The sequence below is a fragment of the Agelaius phoeniceus genome, chromosome 3, assembly GCF_051311805.1.
Source record: "Agelaius phoeniceus isolate bAgePho1 chromosome 3, bAgePho1.hap1, whole genome shotgun sequence".
In the NCBI taxonomy this organism is placed as follows: domain Eukaryota; kingdom Metazoa; phylum Chordata; class Aves; order Passeriformes; family Icteridae; genus Agelaius; species Agelaius phoeniceus.
The window spans coordinates 80,900,542-80,921,713 of record NC_135267.1 but is presented as its reverse complement, the minus strand read 5'-3'; the positions used below and the strand labels follow the sequence as shown (position 1 = coordinate 80,921,713).

The 21,172-nt window shown below is 39.7% G+C and overlaps 1 long non-coding RNA gene across 1 annotated transcript; it reads right to left on the bottom strand.

The window, feature by feature from the left end:
• Window positions 1–1,022: 1,022 nt before the first annotated feature.
• LOC143693722 (uncharacterized) lies at window positions 1,023–20,697 on the bottom strand. The gene is made up of 4 exons (XR_013181660.1): window positions 20,372–20,697; window positions 5,631–5,856; window positions 2,677–2,831; window positions 1,023–1,224 (listed from the first exon to the last, which is right to left on the bottom strand). It is a non-coding gene; the product is annotated as an uncharacterized LOC143693722 (long non-coding RNA).
• Window positions 20,698–21,172: the final 475 nt, after the last annotated feature.

Below are 21,172 nucleotides of genomic sequence, written 5' to 3'. Positions count from 1 at the left end.
AACAAATCAGATATCACTCATATTCTCTAGCTGGGTTTCTAGAAAGCATTTGAAGTGGGTCATTCACAGGACATTCTTAGAGAAATTAAACGGATCTAGAAAATGAGAGAAGAAGAGATATTTTCAGGTAGAAAAAGGCTGTTAGAAGTCAAGGATTAACGGTGGGAATAATGTGCTGTGTAAAGATACATGTCTTCTTACTGTCTTTTCTGCCATAACCAAAGTGTGGCAGAAAGTGTGTCTTCTCTGCCACACCTTCCTCCCCTCACCTTGAAACCTGGGATCAATCAGCCACAATATTTTTCATTTATTTACTTTTAAGATTCTGTTCATAACTTGAGAATATAGTACTGTAGATATTTTCAGTGTCACTTAAGAGGGAAACACTGGCACCACCGAAGAAGGGAGGCAGCAAGAGTGCTTATTCTGGTGACAGAAGATCAAACATTGTGCCTTGTTTGGCAAGGACTTAGCAAACAGTAAACCAGTGATTCCACACTCAATTCCAGCAAGATTTCTTGAACAAGCAATGATAAAATCAGTTTGAAATTACTTAGAAGACATCAGCAAGACTGAAAATAATCAGCGTGAGGATCTGAAGAACAATCTCTGACCCGGTAGATAATTTGGAAGCATTAGATCCAGATATTTCTTGACTTCAGTAAGGTTTTTAGTAGCATCACATGATACTCACAAAAGAAAGTTAATGGACATTGGTACAAATACAATGCAGCCAGCTGGTTGGAAATGCAGTTTGAAGGAGCATGCCTCAGGAATTTGGTGTCCATCTTTATATGTGCTCCTGCAAGGGTCTTTCCTGGGCAAAATAATCAACATTCCAGTGAACAGCTGGGAGGACAGAGAAGAGTGGGCTGATATGTGGCACACCATGCTGGAGGTTTGTGAACCATCAAGGACAGAATTCAAGCTAACTGTGAGGGATCACAAAGAGCAAAACCCAAACAAGGATGACATTCAGAAATGACTGCATGGTGCCACACTTGAGAAAAAAAAATCAAACATGCAAATAAGAGCTTGGTTCAAAAGGGAGGCTGGGGTTTGAGGCTGATTGTAAGCAGAATATGAAGTAATAATTTCATGTTGTTAATTCATCTCAGCTGTACTAATAGCAGCATCATGCATACCTCACAGGAGATAATGACAGTTTTCTTCTCTTTCCCAGAAAAGACCTCGAATTCCTCATTGTGTTTGGTTATAAAAGACCTGGAGAAACAAGAGAGAGAGAGTCTGGGTTACAAGATGTTGAAGCATTGACTATGAGAGAAGATTGTTCTTGCTTACCCCAGGCACAAGCAGGTTTGGGGAGGGTGATTAGATAGCAATCTTCAGATGGATTGCTCTAAAGGTTATTTGAGAGAGGTCTGTGATAAACTTGTCTCCACAGTTACCCAGAGAAAATAAAAAGAAATTATATAAATTTGCAGCAAAGAAGATTTAATTTACGTGTTGGGAAAAACCCAACCTTTTTGATAGGGGTCTTGAAATAGCAGAATAGACTCATTAGGCATGCTGAAAGTTTGCAGAAACCCACTGGACAAACCCTTTCAGATAATGCCTAAATGCAGCTCCTCCTTTCTCAATGAAAGGATTTTACATAGATCTTCTTTAAAGGCTCTTCCAAACACGATCTTCTGAGTTTACGATTTCATTTTTAAGTAGCAACTCTTTGAAATTACCTATATATGTAAATTTACTGGGTTTCATTCACACTGAAATTTAGTCAACTTTATATGCATTAGTAGCTGGCCTGCATGTTGCATTTCACTGATTTGTGTATGACTGTTTTGATATCTGCTGTTCTCAGCTCTGCCAAAGAACATGCTGACCTTTTATGCTTTACCAACAATTCTTCTACCATCCACCAGCAAAAGAGGAAACAAGTATGAAAGGTGATGATTCTGCAGTATCTGCTGTCCATGCTGGGATACTGTCTACAGGCTATAACTGAAAATCCACTGAATGAGTATAGCCCATGTGAATCACTGTTAAGAGGCATTCAGTACATTTACAGCTCCATGCACCCCTATAAAATTACATCTTGGTTGCCAAGAACATGTCTCTGAGATTTAAAGATTTTTTTTTTAACTGCTGAGGAGAAACAATAGTCTGACAAAAATTAATTCATAGACATGAAGTTTTGCTCAGTGTTTTGTGAAAACTGGTAAGAAACCTATTGATACACTGTGTGGCATCTTTATAGAACAGAATATGCTGACTAAAAATAGGAAACAGATGTCTTCTAAGTGAAAAGATAAATCCTAATCTGTCATTACATGCGAACTTTTTCTCTTCCCTCACATTAATATGTTCTTCAGTTTTTAATTTTCTTTTTTAAGTGACACTGCTGTTGTTACTGAGTGGATTGTTACAGAATATTTTGTGAAAGTCAGGGTTATTTTTTTTCCCCAGAAGTAAATGTGAAATTCTCAATTAGTGAAAATATAACCTTACAGCATAAAAGAAAGCTCCTTAAGTTTTTCGAACATTTACCTGCCCTAATTTGTAGTAGAAGAACTACAAATTTAGGTTTTTAGAACATTTACCTGCCCTTATTTGTTGTCTATCAACTTCCACCATCCCTATTTATTCACCCAACACAGACTTTCTGTTTTTCATCACAAGCCAGGCTTTGTAGAACAGGCACAGAGGTATTACCTGTAGTATCTCTGCTTCTCCTGAGTCAGATCTTGTAAAAAATGGAACACCACCTCTTTCACAGACTCTGAACATTGGCCATAGTTAGGAGGTGGAATCTAGAGAATGAAGTGCTGCTCTCATATGAGCATACAGTAATAGAAGGAAGAAAAAGCCTAAAATTGAAGGAAAACAATTTAAAGTATCTTTCAGATAAAATCTGACATGCATGCTTGAATTAAAGGATGTGAAAACAATAGAAGGGCACAAAACTAGAGTGATAATAATAAGAAAACAACCAGAAATGAATTTACCAATATGGTAAATTCATTTCTTTCATTTCTCTCCTGATGGTCATAGAGCAGAAATCTTTCACCAAAGTGTAATGTTAACAATGCCAGTCAGGCCTGGCCTAACACCTCTTTGATTTAATGTGCTGTAGCAGACAGCAACAGCAATTTTCAGCTGACTGCCATGGAAACATAGCTATTTTTCATGCAGATGTGTTCAGATGTGAAGCTTATGGGTTTAGGTGGAACAGATATGAAATTCAATGGTTTTTCATGGTATAAAGTCTTCTGTCTCATTTTGGCTACACTTGCCATTTGGAGATTTTGTATTAATCTCAGCCTGTAAACCAGAGCAACATTACTAAAAGTGAAGCTGAGAGAACCATCCAAGCAGCAAGAGTTGTCATGAAAACCCAGACAATCACATTTTGAGCAGTCCTGCTTTATTCTGTCAATTTTCAGCCAAAGAGATCAGGTGGGTAGCTAAAAACCTGCTGGTTTCATGCCCTCTTGTCTGCAGTCACTTTCCAGAGGAGAGGAATTGCATTGGAATTTCAGTTTGATCATGCACCTTCCAACACACAAGCTATCAGCCAGTTCAGCAGTGGTGCAAATACATTCTTGTCTGTGAAACATCTACAGGGCTGTGTGTTATGGATGAGCAACACTATTTTATCCCTGAGTTCATTCAGGACTTGGCATGAGTGTCTTTATGAGTTAGTTTTGTGCCATTTTTTTTGCTTAAAATTGTCTGAAATAATTTTAATGATTTAGGACATTCTGCCTGTGAACAGAACATATTTTAAGATACTCAAAATGTGGAAATCTGCTATGTATCCTACAGCCCCAAAGAAAGTACTGAAAAAAAGGAAAAAAAGATGAGCAGAAATGGCTTTGACCCGTCCTTGTACATTTTGGATGAAGTTGGTCCAGCAGCCCAAGTAAATCCTCACAGGATTTACTCAACTGCAAGTTGTCCTAGATCTTGCAAAGAGCAGCATTTCTGGACAGAAGTGCCTCTACATGATTTCACCACCTCCTGGTCGCCAGTAAAGCCAGCCCTGTTTCTGGCACATTTCTCATGGCCATGACTGGGAGAGTTTATTAGACGACTGTTCTTTGCCATCTTAATTCCTGACCTGAAGTGTCATCCCTCTTCATTTTCAAAGCCATAAGAGCCCTTTTATAGATCTCTGTCCCTCTCACCCAGAGCACAAACATGTCCTTCAGCTTCTGGGTAATACAACTGTGAAGGTGAGTATTTTGGTCCAGTATATATAACTGTATTGCAAAATGATATTCATAGCCTGTCAGATGAATGGAGTAAAAAACGTGCTTTCTTTTGGACAGCCAACAACATCAGAGATGTATCCACATGATAACCTGATAATGTTTCTCATAGAGGACCAAGTACTCAATCATGTGCTTTCTTCTCTTTAAACTTACAATATTCATGAAAGATACTGGAAAACAATTTTAACACCTGTACTAATAACCTCTGAGAACTGAGAAACAGCACAATGGCAGCAGAGGTAAGCAATGGGAAGAAAGTAAATCAATAGGCTTACTCTGCTATGCAAATTAAAAAATTTACATTTGCTGGATTAATGCCAATTAACATGACTAAGAAAAATACTGCCCTTTCTGTTGGGCAAATTACATTCATATACATGGTTCATGAAATGAGGAAATCTGGCAATATGTGATGCTGGAAGAAATGTGAAAAGTGCGGACTGGTGTAGAGGTGCAAGCTGAATATGAAATTGCAAATCAAGCTGCCATAGTGGGGGAGCCTCGTAGTAGATCAGACGATGGATAATCCTGTGTTTTTCTGAGCTAACAGCATGAGCTGTAGCCTGGGCAGAAAGGCAGCAACAGTTAAATTCTGCACTGATTGCAAGTTTATAGTCCTACTTAGTCTGTTTAAATGTGGTAGGTCCCTGGATATATTATATTCTTATGCCTCAGCCAGGTGACTGTCAGCTCTGATCCTGTAATGGCAACTTTTCTTGACTTGGTAACACCCTACACAAGATGAGTAGTCTCAGCTACTCCCTTTTAACTAGAAATGCCTCACTGATGCCTGATGCTGTAGTTATAGACTTGTCCTGGCAATTTTTCACACAAATAGAGTTTTGCAAACAAATTTATTCAAATACTCCTACTAATGATGATTTTATTTGTCCTCTAAACTTGATTTCCAGGGGTAATTCTTTAAGCCATTGGCTGGGGCTGGATGTGTGAGAGAGGTTCACTTCATGGTCTCCTGCTGACAGTGCAGATGAGAGGTGAGGAGCAAAGACACTGCTTTCCTCATCCACCCACTGTGTCTCCACTTGGTCTTTGTAATGTTGAAAAGCTTTTCACAATGAATGGTGCCAGTGGCTTGATTAGTAAGAAATCTGAGCCTTGGATGGATGAAGAATTGAAACAGAGAAATGAGAAGGAGTTAAAGAAACAGCAAAAGGGACTCCAGTGCCTGTACTTGTTTTTCTTGGATACACTTTGGACTGTTCACCTCATCTCTCAGAAATTATTTGGGTGAACTGGTGACTCCATGGTGTTTATTATTTTAATTACCATTGAACCATGCAGATGAAATTTACTGAATCATAAATCTGTAGACAGATGTACTCTGCATATTGTCATACACCACTGTAAATTCAAGAGCAAGATTTTACTTACCACATTTAATTGGGCACAGAACAGAAGGGCTCAGGAATTTATAGCCAATGCTTTCATCCATTAAAAACAAGAGATTTTTCCGATTTATAAATTATTGGTTTAATTCCATTTAAATAATGTCAGCAGGAGCACCTTGGAATCATTATTGTTTCTGGAGCTTGACTTTTTTGAGAGATGTCCACAGGATGGTAGAGCAGAAGTTGGGAGGAGCACAGAACGAAGCACACTGCAAATAATTAAAAGATAAAGGGAGCTGAGTTCAAAAACCTATTGATTCCTGTTTTATTCCAGCTGGTAGCCAGTGTAGAAAGCATATTAGAAAATAAGGATTCCTCATCAGTACCAAATGGGTCATAAAATGCAAGGGAAACTGCCAAAGGCCCTTAGGGACACAGGCAACTGTTTTCCTGCTCCCAGTTACAGGGAAAGGTTGCTCTATGTGGCCATCTCTTTACTGTATCCAGATTTTACAAAATAAAATTGAGAGGCTCTTGAGAGGAATGAACTTTGAATTAGTCATTAGCAGAATTCATTTCTTTTCTCCCCTTCAACAAATGGCATCAGCCCTGCATGTGAGAGACAAAAAGACAGCAGTAACAATGCACAGCCATGAGTGGCAATCCCAGGATGCAAGCAAGTGTGGATCTGCAAAGCAGAGAAATGGACAGTGCAGATGTTGCATGGGCAGGGTCTGTGACAGGTGACCCCATGCTCCAAGTTTCTTTAACTTTTTTTAACTTCCAATAAAAATCCCTTGGATGCTGGAATTTTCTATAAAGACAGAAATTGTTCTCTCTGTGCAGTGTTTAGAGTATAATATCAATCACAGGCCAATTTGAATGCTCACACAAAGTGCCTTCATTACACATCCTGTTGTCAGCTTCTTGCTGATAATATGTGATAGAAATAACTATTAATACTTGCACTGTGGCAAAATGGGAAAGTAAATACCTTAGAAAGCGATGGTTCTGACAGCAGGCTGCCTTTACAGAAATGATATATTCTGTGATTTTGAAGCAACATTTCTTGGCTAACAAGACTGCCCTTACCAACCAAAAGCATCATGTCATTAACTGAGTCACAAAATGTCAACAACCTTAAATATAAAGACCTAAAGCCCTTGCTTTATCCAATGTCCTACATGACACCAAACACAGAGTCGGACCCCACTCTTGGCAAAGGAAGCACTGGGTTTTTCACAGGCACCTTTAATCCCAGCAGGCAGAGAGAGCTCAAGGAATACTGCAGGGGGCTGCTTCCCAGCTTACTTCAGTATTGGCCTTTCCACCAGTCACGCTTCGTTGGGTCTTGCTGGGCCTCCTCAGCAGCAGACATGGCTGGCATCATTATGCACCAAAAAACAACAAAAAGAGCTCAGATGGCTTCAAAGGACGTGGGATCTGCAGCCCAGGCTGAGGGGGGCTGACAAAGAGCGAGGAAAAGTCAGGCTTCAGTAACTTTTAATGACAGCTCTCGTTAGGATTAAAAAAACAACTCAGCCATTGCGCTGTGATTCAGTCTGAAGGCTTGCCCATCACCCTTGTGCTGCAGGTTGCAATGCCATGGAGGAGGTTGTTATCCTCAAAATTAAGAATTTGGGGCCACAGTATCAAGTGTGCAATGCCACGATGCAAAAAGTCACTGCTGTCTGCCAGACTGGAGACTGACTGCTGCCACTTCAGCCATTCCATCTTTTTGCAGGATCCTGTTTCACCCACATTCAACCTACATTCTTGCTCCAAGTGGAAAAAAGTAAGTTGTGTCAGCAAAGGCTGTCTTCATCTTCTTTCCCAGGTACCCTGATCAGCCCAGATGGACACTTACATATAGCACTGACAGGAAAAATCACAAATAAATTACCATCCTTCACTTGTCCCATTTATTAGTATTTATTTAGCTAACAGAAAGCAAAGTTTAACATTTTAGAAAGCTCTTATCATCCTTTCCTGCTTTTACTGGAAATATAAACTGTTGACGCAAAAACCAGTGGTCAGGATTTGTAGGAGTCAATGAATTCCCAAGCTTTTGAAACTCTCCAGAAATGCCATATACTTGACCTTTTCCTCATCAGTCCCATATGAGCCCCTGGATATCTTTTTGGCTGTAAGAGCATTGTGTCTGCCAACATCACAGACAAAATCTATCCAAGTCTTAGTACTTTGGCCACATCTTCTGGGATCCTCTACTGAGGATAAACTCTTTTCATCACTCACCTCTCAGTAACTTTCTTGTGTCAAGAATGAACTATGTTCTCATTCGATGAGTGAGACAAAGTGAAAATCCAGCTGTTGATACTTTTCTTCTGAGAAAGAAATAATATTTATTTACTATGATTTGTGCTGCAATAGGTCTGGAAAGCCCCAGTGAAGACACAAGCCCTGGAATGATATGGGCTATACATGAGATACAGCTACACATCCTGAACATTTACAATCTAAAATAAGAAGACAAACAACTCTGATGTTATTGCAGACAAAAAGTATCACATATCATGAAATTAAACAGTCCCAGTGGGAGAGAGACTTGCTTGGGTCTGTGGATAAGATTGGCAGAAGTTCATCCCCTGAGAATAACAGTATAAAATATGAGCTTACAACAACATCAATTACTATACATTTAATAATTTAAATGATGTATACTTCATCGGTGCCTCAATTAACACCGGACTAGCCCATTTATTTCAGTGCTTGGATATCTTCTCTACTGTCTGGATTTCTGCTGTAATACTGAAAAAGTAATGTTTTATCATCAATTCCTGTTTCTCAAGAATTTTCATTCTGTAAAATAGCTCTTTGCAGCAGTTATCTTGGACTTGCAATAGCTTCACATCAAGAATTCAGAGGTATCATATGACTGTTATTTTAACATCATTTGTGTATTTAGCTCCACAGAATTATGAAATGTAATTAGGAGAAGGGGTTTAGAGAATTTATGTGTAAGACATTTCACAGTCATTAGCAACATCAGCAAAGCCCTGTTGGACCAACAAAGGAAGGCAGAGGGAAATGGTCCTATTTTTCTGGTGTTCTGGAGTGGTTTTCCCATTTGTTGATTCTAGACATTTTTTTCAAGCAAAACCTAGTTCCAGGAACATGGGAAATCACCCTAGATTTACATTCATACCCTGTGGAGGACAAAAACCTGATCCTACTCAATAAATCATTTTCCATTTCATTTCCATACAGAACCGCATGACAGCACACTGGGGAAAATGGAAATGTAATGGTATCACAGCTGCTCATGGGCACATTGTCAGGAGGACAAACACAGGATAATACTGAGTTCAGAAGTTCAGATCCAGCACAGGGTTATAAAAACTGAATTACAATCTTTTCTGGACTCGAATCCTTGGGGCAACTACTCCCCTGACACACACATGTGGTGTCTTGTGTCCTACAGCAGAATTACTGTGGTGCTTAAAATGCTAACTTTCAAGCGTGAGTATTTCTGCCCTTCCCTCGCTACCTTCAGTTATTTCTCAGAAGACCCAAAACCTTGTCCTTTTTCTGATAATTATGGAAGTTACAAACCAACAGAATACCAGTTTTGGAATACTTTTAAATCCTATTTTTAGCATAATGAAAATGTCATAGCAATAGCCTGATGCATGCACATGTTTTAATAGCTTTTTTTTTTTTTTGCAGGAATAAAAAAGTCTATGAAGTCAACATACCTCTCAGTGTATGTAAAAATGTATTGGATTTTAATGCCTCAGGGTGTGAAAAGTCAACATTTAACCTGAGGTTCTCACCATGTTTGGATGGAAGCCTCACTCCTACATCAAAATGGCTACCAGGTTGGCTGGAAGAGTGGGAAGGAGAAAAATGCTGTGGAGAACATACAGGGTCCACCTTCTCCCATTAACTCATGCACCTTCACTGGCTGACAAACAGCCTGCCCCAAAAGCACCACCTCAGCCAGGATAAGGCTTTGTGATGGTTTTCACACTGCTAAAGGTACTTGTAGGAAATGGAACTCCCTGGGGCGTGATGCCCATCAGCCCCTTCACCCACACTCCATGGCTCAGAGCAAGCAGAGCCACAACAGTAATCTCCCCTGACTTTTGCTTTAATCACCAATCCTGAGTTTCTTTGCTGTTTTAATTCAGAGCAGAGCCTGCAGCAGGAAGAAGGTGTGGGGAGAGGACTAGGGTCACTCATGTATCTCCTGGGAGGACTCCTGCCCACTACAGCTGAAACCATGGAGGTTTTTGTGGAACAGCAAAGGAACAGACCCATAGGGAAAGGCCAAGTGAGACAACTGGAGTAATTTAGCAAAATGATGGGTTTGTGTCTGTGGCTTGCTGCTGTGCTCCTTTCTGACAGTAATCCAAGGAAACTGTCAGACAGTGAGAGGACACGTACTGAAGAGATTTATTTACTTGTGTAGCCCCAAAAAAGACCTAGTTGGTTCTGTGTTCAGTGGGTCTCCAATTTGTTTTCACTTGTTATTTTACTGACAAGATTTCCCATCTCTCTCTCTCTATCTCTTTGTCTCTCTCTCACACACACACTTTCCCTCTCCATCTATCTTTTCCATCTGAGAACCTAAAATTAGCCTTTTAAATCTGAATGTAAGGTTGCCAAACATTGCAGTTGGATTTGGCAACACTTGGGCTATTACTGAATTCCTGAATATGACAATATATTCTAAAACAATGGATTTCATATTAAAAATGAACTCCATCCCAATCTAGGGAAATGAGCTGAGTGCAATATCCACCACACCTCTGCCTCACAGGAGATATCCATAATAATTTGGCCAAAAGCACTGCAATGGTTACATGTCATGGTGATTTAGCAAAAACAGTCAAAGAAAAGAGCTACTAAAATATGCTCCCTTCAACACACCTTGCATAATATTTCTCCTGCAGAATTTATGTTTCTTTTCTCATCTTTAGGAATCGCTAGAGCTACAGCTCCCCTCTTTTAACCTAGTGATCATTTCTCACTCTTTTGGTTGGCCCACCATAGCCTCATGCCATTCCAGCACCATTTCACTACAAGCAAAATCTATGTACCAATTTGTGCTATGCATTTCCTTTTCCTTCATGCCTAGATTTTACTAAAACTCTTGTATACTTACACAGTCATCTACAACAAACTAAAAAAAAAAAGCGCTTTAAAACTTATTTCTTTCCAGAAGGGAAGGAAATAGGTTTTGTTACTGTTTCATTTCTAGGATCCCCTTAGGGGTTTGCATAGGTATGTTTTGCTGCAGGCTTACTGCATTGCCTGTGATTTCCACTTAAAGGACCCCGGAACAAACAAAAATCATAATCTTTTCCCTCCATCTATCTCAAACAATATCAGAGAAGAGAGAAGAACACTCATTTGTCTTTTTTAAAATGATATTTTAATTACTCATGTCATGCCTCAGCAAAATGGCAAGCCTTTTGTTAAAATGGGGCTTAATTGCATTAGGAAGCCTTCATGGGACCCTTGCACATAAAGCGCTTTTCTTCAGACTTCCAAGACCTAAATTTGCAGTTGGCTCCTGACCAGCGCACTCGAGCAGATAGGCACGTAGGTAGCGGGCAGACCCCGTGTCGATGAAGTAATCACAACTGACTGCCTGCATGTGCTATGCCACAAATTTACCCACAAACAAAGATTGCATCTGCATCTTGGTTTTCATTTTGAATTCATTCAGAAAAAAAAACCTAACTTAAAAATTCCCCTTAGTATGTCAGAAAGCATGGAGACACCTTCACGGACTGTTGGCTACGCCTCAGCAAAGCTTTACAACAATCTGTTAGACAAAAAAGAGACTGATGCAGATACCTTAATAAGCATCCCATCTGTGAGGTCATCGGGATATTTCAAACAACTTTCAGCTCTCATTAGTTTAGTGGATTCCACAAGCATGTCCTTATCTTTTGTAACTTTTGCAGCCAAACTTCCTGGGAAAGCCTCTGAGCTGGGTGACATTCCTACCCATGGGTCAGTCTGCAGTAATGAGCTGCCAATTTATGTGTCCTTTGCATTCCCAGCCAGTATATGTTTATATTAACCTTTACGTTGAGAATTTTTTTCCTTTATCCGTGTAATTCTCTGGGTTCTACCATGCAAATCTCATTATTTCTAATAGGCTGCAATTAGGATATCCAAGCTGTTGATCACAGTCATTTACGACACTGACGGGAATTCTCCAAGAATAAATGGTTTGGGGTTTTTTTTACTATATTAGTGATGGAATGTGTAATAGAGATTATGCCTGAAAAGTAATAGTGACTAGTGGAGTTGGAGGCTCATGGGAATCCTTATCAGCTCTCTGGTTTTGTACCTTCAATTAACACAGGAGGTATAGCATAGTCTGTTGCTTCACATAAAACACACTATGCATGATGTTGCATGGAAATGAGACTTACAATTTTTCAAGTCTGCTAGGCCTGAATGAGTAAATGGGTATTTATTACAATTTCTTACAGTTTTATGCACTCAAAAGGGATAAAACAGGTTCATCAGCACTTGCCCAGGTTAGGTCTTCATTGCACTAATGAGTACCCCTTTAAAGGCGATGTTGTAATGCTATTTTCTTTTCTAATAACTCCCATGTCTGTATTCAGAATTTATTGGACTGAACCATTCCACTGCTTAAGGTACAAGAGGGTAATAACCACAGTCCTTATTCAGATCTTCAGCTGCTGCTGAAGTCTTTTTTGAGTTTTGCATGAAGGACATGGGTGGAAAAAGAGAACTGGTGAAACACTGATAACAGATGAAGAAGTAAGAAGAAATGCCACAGGATGTTTGCCTGCAGGACCATAAAAGATAAAACCAAAACTTTAGAATGGATGGAAAAAGCAAGGGCAGCCTGAGGAGAGAGCCAAAAGGTGTGTGCATGTGCATGGTTGGAGGGATGTCTGCTCAAGGCAGGACGAGTGGACAAATATGATTTGGGGAAGAAAGTGAAAAATGGAGGCTGAGCAGAAGATATTTCAGTATTTCAGGACTGGAGTAGTCAACATCCAGACTAAGTTTTGGTGGGAATACTGAAGTAGCAGTAAAATAGGGAAGAGATTATAGAAAAATGCCTGGATGGGAGCAGTGTAAATGGGGAGTAAATCCTCAAAGATTATCATCATCTGAAAATCCCATAGTGAGCAGGGTAATGATGAAGGTTAGGAAGGACAGAGTAGGATGGGAGAGACTGATTTCATACTTTTAGGTACAAAATTGTATTCTGATCATATTTTGTATTCCAACTGTTTTCATTTTCATCTACTGTAAAGAGAACATAAGTTTTATTCCTCCTTTATTAACCTTCCTTCTCCAGCACTGTGTGTTGGCTCACTTAATGTGCACAACAACTTCCTTTTCAAAGCAAATAGAAAACAGTTATGAATAACCACATGACTTGAGTAAGGAGGGGAAAAGCCTCCATTCCAGACTGTCCCAGCTACCTACTGCCTAAACAGGTTCCTATGCCTTCCCATAGATTCCAACCAAAATTAATAAGACATGGGAAAATCTGCTAGGAAGCATCACTCAGGTCATATTCCATAACCAGGAAGAACCTTGAGTTTGACTGTAATGGGATCTGTGGGTTTGATAACAATTAATGTCATTTCCTTCTTTATGTCTATCTATCATGCTATTTTTATTCTGCCCTGACTGTTTACAGTTTGCCGTAAACACCAGCAATATCTTTGCTGTTGGTACTTCTAAGAACCACTCCACATAGAGGTGTCTCTGGAACTGCATTAATGACCTGCTCTCCCAGACAGGTTGACTTCTAGGTTTCTCCGTTTACTCTTCTTATACTCCCTAACAAGTCCTATAAAATATGAACTTCAACTCAACAATCATCACATGCTTAGTGATATTCATTTGTGTTTACCTGGCAGTTTTCATTTTTACAACTTGTGTGCTCATATGGAGTCAGTGTGGTTTCCTTTCATTGTTCCATAAAATAAAGTAGCTCACATTTGAAAAGGGAATTCCAACCACATTAAAATCATCTTCCTGTCTCAGAGAAAAATGTTTCTGGGGTGGGTTAAACACTATGTTTTCCACATGCAAGCCTGATGCAATTCAGAACAGTAAAATGCATTGTTGGACCACAGAAAAAGTGAGGTGAGGAAGAGAGGTTAAATGACCAGTGCTGGGGAATGAGAAATAAATGCAAATAATAGGCAATACTTTGAAAAATATTTCTGCAAAGATATATATAAAAAAAGTATTTCATAGGAGACTGAAGATTTATGTGTGTTTTATGGTCCTGAAGTAACACACAAAAACCATTCATGAAACACAAAACTTTTGCTGTGGATGTCCTTGGAAGATGTCAACTTTCCTATAATTTGTGATATGGGATGTTAACTTTTGGAACTGACAGAGGTACAGAAAGAGAGAACATTTAACCCAAATGGGTTAAATAAGGTCTTCGTCTCCTCTCTTAAAAAATCTTCACAGGATGCCTCTTCATAAGACTTGCAGTAAAAGCAAAGAGTAATGTTTTAGGCAGCTAAGATTGCAATACTTCTCTGGGTTTTTTAACTGATACATCTCAGACTGATGATTCACATCATGATGATAACTGTCCTGCAGAACCAAGTTAAAGAATACAATTTAGTGCTTTCATCAACAGTTGAATGACAGGTTGTCAATAATCAGTGTGCTCATTCTGATTATTTGGGAAGTAACTCATCTGTAAGACACCCTTTCTCTCTGTTTCCTGGAAGGTCCTAGAGATGCAATAAAGGCAGCTTTGCTCCTAGGAGCCTGGCATAGCCTTGCACGCTGCCATCTCCATCTGAGGGCACAAAACACTGCCTGCTTCTAGCTCCACAAAGAACTGACCTCAAGCTGCAGATATGTGCTTGGTGATACAAAGACTTACACAAATGTAAAAAAATGTAAAGCAAGTAAGATCATCAGGAAGAACAACAACTGCTGTCAGAAACCTGATTTATTCTCTGTAAGATAAACAAAAGCAGCATTTAGGGGTAATTATTAGCCCTCCTGTGTCCTTCATAGATTAATTACTCTATTGTAGGGTGTTTTTGTGGGGTAGACATAGCCTAGATTTCAATGCAGTAGCTTAAACATGGGTGTTTTGAGGCATCTAAACCATGTCCTGGATCTCTTTTCTCCCAGGTGCCACCTAGAAGTTTAGGTGTATCCTGTAGATGCACATACGCATCTGTATTATTTTATATGTCTTTCACAGCTGTCTCAAACCCACATGTATCAGAAATTAATGATTCAAGGAGGGATGAGCAAATTCCTAGAGGATCTAGCAGGCAGAGAGTCTGCAGAGCAATACCCCCTGGGCCCAGAGTCCTGCCCATAATCAGACAGTGAAAGTCATCACAATATGCAGAGACAATTCCTTCAGCAGGTGGTAGTCTAGATTTGTCAGTAAGCAACAGGAGAGTAGAGAAGATGCTCAAAACAATTTGGTCACTGTAAGCTCTGCCACATGGGTGAGAAGGGACCCTGCTCACATACCAACCCCTCTGCCCTGGGAACATTCCTCTTTGCAAACATGGAACTGCACACGATGCATGAAGTGATAGAGACCCTGCCTCGCTCCCGGACACACCTCTCTAGTTTCTCAAGCCCGGAAGGTTCCTTCCTCCCTTAGGATGTCATCAAAGGAAGGAGACAGCAAAGCCAGGCTTGAAGTAGAAACACATAATCTACTACTCAGTGCTCAAATGGTCTTACCCTGTGGTACCATAGGAAATGCAAAGGACTTCCCCCTCCCAGCAAGCCTACACCATTCAGCACCAGACCAAAGTGTGGCCATGAGCAATCATTTCTGGCTAGCTGAGCAACCCAGTGATGTGGATGCCCACACAGGCCTAATGGAAACCTAGTGCATTCTAAGATGCCAGCATGAAAACAAGATAAACTTCCATCAGATTGTCATCACACCAATTTTAATCTTCCAGAGCTAAACAATCCCTTCTGCTGAAGGCTCCAGATGGGATAAAAAGAATGCAAATCACAATCTAATCAGTGTGATAGAAAGGGAAGGTGTGGGAGCAGAGCCTTGTTTTCTACTATTTGAAACTCAGCCAATAAGTCATTTAATCTGCAGTGACATGAATGGAACCAGTAGCTTGTAAATGAGATGATTAATATAAATTTTAAATATTTTTTTTTAAGATGTGACGTTGAAGATAGTGTCCTGTAGGCAGGTAGAATACCACCTCTGGCAACATCCAAATAGTCTGAAAGAATCAAGTATCGAATTTCTTTCAGCAGCCTGTGTACGTACTTAGCCAATTTCAGCAGATACAATCTCATTAATAACAATTCTTGTAATTTCTTTCACATTGTTTTCAATTGGACCTCTTTAGGGTTTTGTTTTGGAAATCAACTGATATAGAGAGAGGTTTTTAAATTAAATTCCCTCTTTTCCCTAATATTTACTTTTTTCTCCATATCTGACTAAGCTTGTACTGCAATAACTCATTGCTTTCTAATCTGGAAAGGTGCTTCATGCTTATCAGTAGGTGCTGATAGTTTTTTTCCTGCTCTGTATTTACAAAGGAATTAGCCAAGAAGAGAGATAGCAGGTCAAAAAAAGCCCTGCAGAAAAGCAGCCATGTAAGATTCACCCTTTCAGCTTGTATCCTCCATTTACATTTAGATGACATCTACTTTTAGTAGATATTTAAAATAAACCAAAATAAGAGACTCAAAAAGTGCATGTGGGAGCTCACTCTGCCCCAGCTGGAGCAGTCTCTGTGACACACAAACAGGTTTGGCATTGAGGTAATGGCGACAAAAGGAATTTATGAGGGCTGTGCAAGATCCTCATTGTCTTGTGTAAATATTCTCTCTTTCCAGATATAAGTTGAAGTCCCATATGGAGAAACTTCAAGGGTTGCCAACTGCTTCTAGCATCAACCGACTTTCTACAGATTCAAATGATTAATTGATATCTCTCTGTTACATTAAAAAAAAATGAGTAAAGTTTTTTTCAAAAGAGTAAAACATTTGTAAAATAAATGGAACTCTAGCTTTCATTATCTTTCTTAATTGCTCAAATCCCCCAGTCCCCTTCAATCCCATGAGCAGATATTTGACTTTTAAAACATCTGTTCCAGCATCGACTGCACTAATTTTATTAAGGTGATTCCATTTCTGCTGTGGTTGAAACTGTGGTGGTGATTTTGCTGTACAGTTTGCTGACAATAACACAGGAAAAAGAGCCAAAGAGAAAGCCCAGTATGGATTAGACTTTTGCAAGTCTAATGGATGGACATGCAGAAGTGATCTCACTGAAGTGAATGGGATGAGACACCATTCAAAGGCCACAGGTAAGTGCTTACAGTAAGGTACATAATTAAGCTTCCACAGCCAACAGACATAATGTATTTATCATGGACATTAAGAGCATGGAAAAACTCTGGAGGCAACTAATGAAAAGACATGTTCTTCAGAGTTTCTTGCTGCAGGCTCAATTAAATGATTCTTATTAGAGCTCCAGCCAAATACCCTGTAGGATGGAGAATACAGATTCAGTGTGGGCTGTAGAGCTAAGCTACCCTTACAGAGAGGGGTTTGCCCTGAAGAAAGGCAGTGCTCTGATAGACCAGTTTTAAACTCATTCATGTGAAGTGGCACAAAATTGAAGTCCACTTGCAACAGTGAACCTGTTTCAGGACAGCCTCAAATTTGCTACAGCAGGTTTTAATTTGTATGCAAAAGACCACATTCAATGAGCTTGCTGCCAATTAAGATTATTTATAGAGAACATGATGTTTAATTTCAAACCTCACAGTTTCAAGGAAGAGAGAGCAGGCCCTGAATGAATGCAGATAAGAGACTCCCAACAGCGTTGGCATGTGGCAACATTTGGCTGCAGCCAGACATCCCGGAGTGATGCGGCCGTGTGGGCACAAGATGTCTCCGCCCTCCCTTGTCTGGGCTGCCACCTCCCGGCTTGTGAGAGCCATCCTGTCCCTTTCAGCCCAAACGAGCTCAACCAGTGCCAGCAAAACTAAGTAATTTTAACTGAGAGAGTCCTGGAAGGAGGAAAGAGGGACATTTTGCAGGAGGTGGAGGCTGCAGCCAGCACTCCATGGCACAGATAGGCCACAAGCCACATCTGGGGATACTCCACAACAGTGAGCCTTGCTCCTGAAGACCATAAAACCTTGCCACTGGCAGGCTCTTTTTACAAAACCCTGCTTTTCATGCAAGTGTTTAGAATTTTATATATTTATATTTTATTTTATATATATATATATATATATATATAAAATAAATATATAATATATATTTATATATAATATAATAGATAATATTTAATAATAGAATATAAATAATATAATATATAATGTAATATATAATATGTAATATAATATATAAGATACCTATATATATTTATTATATACAAATATTTATATATTTATATTTATATTTTATATATTTAAAGTAGTTTTGGAAATGTCCCTTCACTGGCAGGTTTACAGCAAAGCCAGGACAAGTTGCAAACATTCTGAAGTCAGAGAGCAGCCAGTTGAGAGCACCCCAGGCTCAGAAGCTGCTGAAGGGAAAGAGCTGCTGGCAGGTTTTAACAGGCTCCTTCCAATGGAGATTTTTAAAAAGAACAAAACACCACAGCAATCAAAATGTAATGTGCTAACCTGAGGTGAGCCTGAGATGGAGCTTCTGAGGAAAACTTGCTGTTGATTTTCAGAGAGGCACAGCCTATTCCTTATCCCAGCCTATCCTGCCTGGCAGCTAGAGAGCCTGTTGGAACAGTGCTTATCCAGTCCTTAACTACAGGTCTTATCTATCAAATGAAAATTCATTAAAAATTACTAGGTGGGCTCTTGCTAGTGATTCTCTGTGGGGATGACACTGTAAAATAGGTACACTTTAGAATCCTGCCAGCTACCCTGCATTATGCTGAATGTGATGTCAGGAATTGCTCATTATTGCCTGCAGAGAAAAACTGAGGGAGTTTCCAGCAAAAACAGTGTTATTGCTAATGTCACAGATGAGTAAAACCTCAACTACACTGGTGCTGTCTTTGTGTTCAGGAAAAATGGATTCTATCTGAGATAGGTAGGGAAGGACCACAAAGATGGTCAGAGAATGGGAATGCCTGATGCAAGAGAAAACTGAAGGAATTTATCATGACAAAATTAAAAATGAGGTATTATATTGCTGCAATTTAATTCCCAGGAGCAAGTGCCATGGCAGGAGAAGATCCAGCCAAGTTGACTATCAGAGGGGGAATGCTCTGGTGCAGCCTGCCTGTAGCAGCAGTGAAAGCAAACAACTTCATCTAAGCAGCACACAAGAGATGATAACTTTTTCATGGTCAAGCTGCAAATTATTGATCTGTAGTCTATTACACTGAAAGGAGAATGCTGTAGCATTCTGCATTAATGTTGCATTAATATAGCTCCATATTTCTTAATCCATCAGGTAGAAAAGTATTGCTTTCTGCTGTACGCATTTTGAGATGTTTTGTTGTTAAAATAATTTAAAATATTAATTAACCAATACCAGAAGATTTAGAGAAGGCTAAAACACAATTATGTGTGAAGCCTGCACTCATAGTCCATCCATCAAAAAGAAAAATATGCATTTTCTGGGAATAGCAAAAAAACTGATAAGAAAATTCCTAGTAGTGCTTTCTAAGTGTATATCCAAGCCTGTTCATGCCCCAAATGTCTTACTAAGAAGAATGTTTGCCCAATAACAGTGACCAAAAGATGATAATTACTATACCATTTCTATGATCAAGTTTCAAATTAGAGATCAAGACTGGAACATATGTAGAGAGGACAGCATGGATCCCATCCGGATGGATTTATCTTGTCAGGGTTGATAAACAAAAGCAAAACTGTCAACCCAAGAATGAAAAAACATGAGTTGGACTTGAGCCAAAATAATAATTTGAGTTTTGTGATATTTTAAAATACAGAATAGAATTTAAAAGTGGATTTGACTCCTGGTTTGATAGCCCAGGTTTTTCCTGAAACCAGAAAAGTTCTGAAATTTACTGAAAGCAGAAGGGAAATGAGGAAAATGGCATTCACCTGTCATATTATGGCCCTGTGGGACTGAATTAAAGAGTGTCAATGCCGCATTGCCTCAAGTAAACAAAATTCTCATCTATCAGCTATTTAAAAAAAAAATTAGATAAATGGCTTTCTCAGAACAATTATGTTTTTCTAGGTATTAAATGTTTTACTCCTCAGGAAGGTAAGTTTGGTGAGAGATCTCTTTGATTTATAAAACACTTTGTTTGTTGCAAAATCCCATCTATAAACAAACAAATTTATTGCAACTTAAGCTGCAGTTGCTCCTATTATACTGTCAGTTCCAATTAATTTCACCATAATCTGGTACATCAGTTTATTATAACAGGCAGACACGGGTTTCTTCTCATGAGAACCAAGTAATGGATATGGGGAATGAAGACCTTTGTTTTTAATGCTGTAGTCTGTTCTAAAGCAGTGAAAACCAACAACGAGAACGAGAACAATGATGGATCCACAAACCTTGTGGATGCGTCATGGTTCAACCCCAGCTGGCAGCTATCACACGGACACTGGCTCACTTCCCCCACCCCAGTAGGATGGGCAGCAGAATCAAGAAAAAAAAAAAAAGAAAAACTTCATGGTCTAAGAGCTGTTTAATAATTGAAAGAAAGTAAAATATATTAATACTAGTAATAACAATAATGAAAAGGGAGATCACAAAAAGAAAGAAAGGAATAAGACTCAAAAAAAACAAGCACTGCACAATACAGCTACTCACCAGCTTCTGACTGATGCCCAGCCATCAACCCAATTCCAGGTAACACCCCCAGTTTATATATGGGGCATGGGATTCCCTGCTATGGAATATCCCTTTTGACAGGTCAGGTCATCTGTCCTGGCCATGCTCCCTCTCAGCTTCTTGTGCACTTCCTCATTGCAGAACATGGGAAACTGAAAATTCCCTGAGTTCGAGTAAGCACTGCATAGCAACAGCTAAACCATCAGTGCGTTACCAACATCATTCTCATACTAAATCCCAACCACAGCTCTGTACCTGCTACCAGGAAGACAATTAACTCTATCTCAGCCAAAACCAGGACAGGATGTTGTCTACCCAGATTGTGGTAAAGAATTTGACATAATTTCCTGCAGCATTCTCCTGGAGAAAGCATCTGCTCTTGGCTTGGACAGGTACACTGTTTGCTGCGTAAAAAACTGGCTGGATGCCCCGGCCCAGAGTGGTGGTGGATGGAGTTGCATCCAGCTGGAAGCCAGTCACAAGTGGTGCTCCCCAGTGTTGCAGCCAGTCCTGTTTAATAACCTTATCAACAACCTGGACGAGAGGATCACATGCACCCTCAGTCAGTCTGCAGTCAACACCAGGCTGGGCAGGAGCATTGATCTGCTGGATGTTAGGAAGGCTCTGCAGAGGAATCAGGACAGGGTGGATCTATTGGGTGACACCAAATGTAAGATGTTCAATTAGGCCAAGTGCTGGGCAGCCTGGAGGAGAAGGACCTGGGGATGCTGGCTGACAGTCACTGCCCATGAGCCAGAGTGTGCCCAGGTGGCCAAGAAA